This window comes from Procambarus clarkii, chromosome 94 (assembly GCF_040958095.1).
Source record: "Procambarus clarkii isolate CNS0578487 chromosome 94, FALCON_Pclarkii_2.0, whole genome shotgun sequence".
NCBI lineage: Eukaryota > Metazoa > Arthropoda > Malacostraca > Decapoda > Cambaridae > Procambarus > Procambarus clarkii.
In genome coordinates this window covers 13,902,140-13,907,015 of record NC_091243.1, presented here as the reverse complement: position 1 = coordinate 13,907,015, position 4,876 = coordinate 13,902,140, and positions in this window count along the sequence as shown.

Here is a 4,876-nt window from a genome sequence, read left to right as displayed (position 1 = left end):
TCTTCAATGCCTCCTCCTCCTCGTCAGTCGTTCACATCCAAAAACTCACACTCATTATCTTGCAGAGAAAAGAACGAGAGAGGTGAGAGAGTTCAGGCTTTTAATGACGCTCACTTAAGGCTCAAAGCTGCCAGCGCCCCAAGCGTTTTTCAAATATTTTTTTTTATTATTAATTTAGTGCCAGATTGCAGCCAAGACGGCTGTTTAGCCAGAAGTTTCCGCCAAAAGGGCTCACTGAAAGGCACTATGCCATCGCCTAATCTTACCTAGGGTGAGGGAGAGGTGCTGGTGATGCTAACAACCGCAGCACCAGCAGTAACAGCACCAGCAGCACCAGCAGCAGCAGCAGCAGCAGCACCACCACCACCAGCAGCAGCAGCAGCAGCAGCAGCAGCAGCAGCACCAGCAGCAGCAGCACCACCACCACCACCACCACCAGCAGCAGCAGCAGCAGCAGCACCAGCACCAGCACCAGCAGCACCAGCACCAGCAGCAGCAGCAGCACCAGCAGCAGCAGCAGCAGCACCAGCAGCACCAGCAGCAGCAGCAGCAGCAGCAGCACCAGCAGCAGCAGCAGCAGCACCAGCAGCAGCAGCACCAGCAGCAGCAGCAGCAGCACCAGCAGCAGCAGCAGCAGCAGCAGCTGTGGGACCTCTTGAGAGTCACCATCGTCAGCGTCCACGTTTCGAGTCCTTTTGTCTTCAGGAGAGACCATTATCAGATTAAGAGCGGAGGGACACCGCCACCCGACACCCAGAGACAATAAGATAGATGGCCGGAGATAAGGAGATGGAGGATAAGTGGGATGGAGAAAGAGAGAGGAGAGAGGGAGAGGCTGGAAAGCCAGTCTGCAGGAGGATACATCACGCAGTCATGTTAGTGAAAAGGCACAGACCCCGAAAAAAAAATTAACAAGGTAGAGAGAGAGAGAGGAGAGAGAGAGAGAGAGAGAGAGAGAGAGAGAGAGAGAGAGGAGAGAGAGAGAGAGAGAGAGAGAGAGAGAGAGAGAGACAGAGAGAGAGAGAGAGAGAGAGAGAGAGACACTAAGCTTTGAGAAGCGTTATTACGGAATGCGGAGATGTGCCTCAGAGACTGAGAATACAGTCCAATAACCTTACTGAAGCCATCATTCTAGACATCATTCTAGACATAAATACTCGTTCACTGCCCCAGTAGAAAATGAAAAAGAGCAGCACTTGTGCGGGCCAGCCAGAGGCTTGGGGCCCACGTAGGAATATCACTGAACAATAACAAAAAATGGCCAACAACACACCTGTCCAAAATGCGATATCTGTGTCCAGAGATGCGATATCTGTGTCCAGAGATGCGATATCTGAGCCCAGAGTTGCAATATTATGATCTGTGATGATATGAAACATTAGTTAACTGAGAATTATATAAACTATATGTAATGTAGTATTTTCCTTGTAAATTGGTGTGTGTATATATTTATATGACTTTTATATTATATAATAAAGATAAAAAATATTATGCATAGGATGTGCCATCTCTGCCAAGCATGTGACATCTCTCTACCCAGGTTCTGACATCACTGCCCAGGTTATGACATCACTGCCCAGGTTATGACATCACTGCCCAGGTTATGACATCACTGCTGTAACATGTGTGACAAGAACCCGACATCTCTGCCGAGGAGGAGAACACCTGTGCCCAGGAAGTGACATCAGTGGCCAGGAAGCGACATCGGTGGCCAGGACGCGACATCAGTGGCCAGGAAGCGACATCAGTGGCCAGGACGCGACATCAGTGGCCAGGAAGCGACATCAGTGGCCAGGACGCGACATCAGTGGCCAGGACGCGACATCGGTGGCCAGGAAGCGACATCAGTGGCCAGGAAGTGACATCAGTGGCCAGGAAGCGACATCGGAGGCCAGCAAGCGACATCAGTGGCCAGGAAGTGACATCAGTGGCCAGGAAGCGACATCAGTGGCCAGGACTCGACATCAGTGGCCAGGAAGCGACATCAGTGGCCAGGAAGCGACATCAGTGGCCAGGACGCGACATCAGTGGCCAGGAAGCGACATCAGTGGCCAGGACGCGACATCAGTGGCCAGGAAGCGACATCGGAGGCCAGCAAGCGACATCAGTGGCCAGGACGCGACATCAGTGGCCAGGAAGCGACATCGGAGGCCAGCAAGCGACATCAGTGGCCAGGAAGTGACATCAGTGGCCAGGAAGCGACATCAGTGGCCAGGAAGCGACATCAGTGGCCAGGACGCGACATCAGTGGCCAGGAAGCGACATCAGTGGCCAGGACGCGACATCAGTGGCCAGGAAGCGACATCGGAGGTCAGCAAGCGACATCAGTGGCCAGGACGCGACATCAGTGGCCAGGAAGCGACATCGGAGGCCAGCAAGCGACATCAGTGGCCAGGAAGTGACATCAGTGGCCAGGAAGCGACATCGAAGGCCAGCAAGCGACATCAGTGGCCAGGAAGTGACATCAGTGGCCAGGAAGCGACATCGGAGGCCAGCAAGCGACATCAGTGGCCAGGAAGTGACATCAGTGGCCAGGAAGCGACATCAGTGACCAGGACTCGACATCAGTGACCAGGACTCGACATCAGTGACCAGGACTCGACATCAGTGGCCAGGACTCGACATCAGGGGCCAGGACTCGACATCAGTGGCCAGGACGCGACATCAGTGACCAGGACTCGACATCAGTGGCCAGGAGGCCTCATAATAAAGCCCGTGGTGTTGTCGCTTCACTCAGCACAATATATGTGGTAATACTGGCTAATGACTAGTTAAAGCGTCTAGTTTATTGCTGACGAACCGGTGTGTGTTTTTCACTTGGCGATGATTAATGGGCGTGGCTTTGTTACTGATTGGCTGAAATTTATTTGTAATGTATGAGGTGATAAATCCTCTATTATACAAATTGGATGATAAACTATCGGTGACGAATTTTTATTATGTGTGAATTACCAGGTATAATATTTCTGTTGGTTTCATTTCGACAAAAATTCATCTGGACCCAACTTGGCCTGATCAACACACTGGGCAGCAAACGCAATGATTAATCATGTCAAAAAAAATATTGATGTGATTTTTGCCTTAAATGTTTGTACTCATTTACAGCAAATGTGGTTATCTCGTGGTTATCATTGCTGAGGTGCAATACTTGAAAATATTGCAGGAAACGAGTGTTATATGTGAGTATGTGTTGATCTAGCGGTGCTCAACTTCCTTTTTACTGGCGTGAACTCTATAATCTAATATCTCAACTTTCAATCGATATCTTGTAAATAGATTACCAAAGCCTTTGGGGTCTGTCGTAACTCCTTTTAGAGCTATGCATAGAGTCTTACTGTACCGTGCTCCTTCCTACATCATTCAATTTCTTGACTACTCTACACAAAGCAAGTTATCTCATTAAACCTCATTAAACTTTGCATGGTGACTGTGTTGGGTTAGGGGACTGACACAGGCGGGTCAGGGTCATCACCAATGCTCATTTAAAGGGTATTCGGCATTCATAGACGTTCCCCATGAATGCATTAGAGGTGAAATGGTGGCCGCCGAGTCCGTATCCTTTTATCATCAGTTCATAACATCACAGAATTCAGAAATTGCTAGGCCAAATGTCATGTTCTGAAGGCAGAGTTAGTAACTGGGGCTCCGAAACCCTTAAATAGATTGGTTCGGGTCGACCCGGACATATAGTAAGATATAATGTATTGGTAAACGCATGTAAATATATATATGCGCATATAAAACGCATATAGTAAGATATATAATTAACTTATTGGTAAACGTACGCTCTAACGAACGATCTTGGTTATCTTGAGGTTATCTTGAGATGATTTCGGGGCTTTTTAGTGTCCCCGCGGCCCGGTCCTCGACCAGGCCTCCACCCCCAGGAAGCAGCCCGTGACAGCTGACTAACACCCAGATACTTATTTTACTGCTAGGTAACAGGGGAATAGGGTGAAAGAAACTCTGCCCATTGTCTCTCGCCGGCGCCTGGGATCGAACCCAGGACCACAGGATCACAAGTCCAGCGTGCTGTCCGCTCGGCCGACCGGCTCCCGTTACGATAAACGGAACGATAAACCAAATTTATTCGGAAATCTCATAACATGAAGACGAACAGCGAGAAGCTACGGGACAAAAGCAGGAGTCTGGCTCGAGTGGGACTGCGCTCACCCCTTCGAGTGGGACTGCGCTCACCCCTTCGAGTGGGACTGCGCTCACCCCTTCGAGTGGGACTGCGCTCACCCCTTCGAGTGGGACTGCGCTCACCCCTTCGAGTGGGACTGCGCTCACCCCTTCGAGTGGGACTGCGCTCACCCCTTCGAGTGGGACTGCGCTCACCCCTCGAGGAGTGGAGTGCTAGAGGACTCTGCTGAAGGATGACTGTAAGTGCTGCGTCAGGGTGCATCTCGGGAGCCCTGAGAGCGCTTCATACCTGCGGTAAACTGGTGTCGTCCCCCCCTCCCCCTCACTTCCCTCGTGTGTAGTGCTTCAAGGAATTGATGAGAGGGGGAATTTCCGCTGGGCCTTCCTGTATCATATATATTTTCCCCCCCACACAAACATATTTCACCCAGATTTATCAGAGGGAAGAAATTTTTCCCCCCTTTTAAAATTATTTGTTTGCAGTTACGAGGATTAACTTTTTATGCTTTGACCCTGACTGTTAGGAACCCCTTTTCTCCCCTTTTGATAAAAACAGATAGTAAATGACATTCGAATGAATTTATTCGACATTAAAAGACGAAGGAACCTGATTAATTGCTCTATTCATCCGTATTGATGAGTAAAATGTATGTTGAGTATAAAAGTTTGTTTGTGGCGTCTATGGGAACCTTCCTGGCAATATAACACACACACAACGGCAACTTAATGC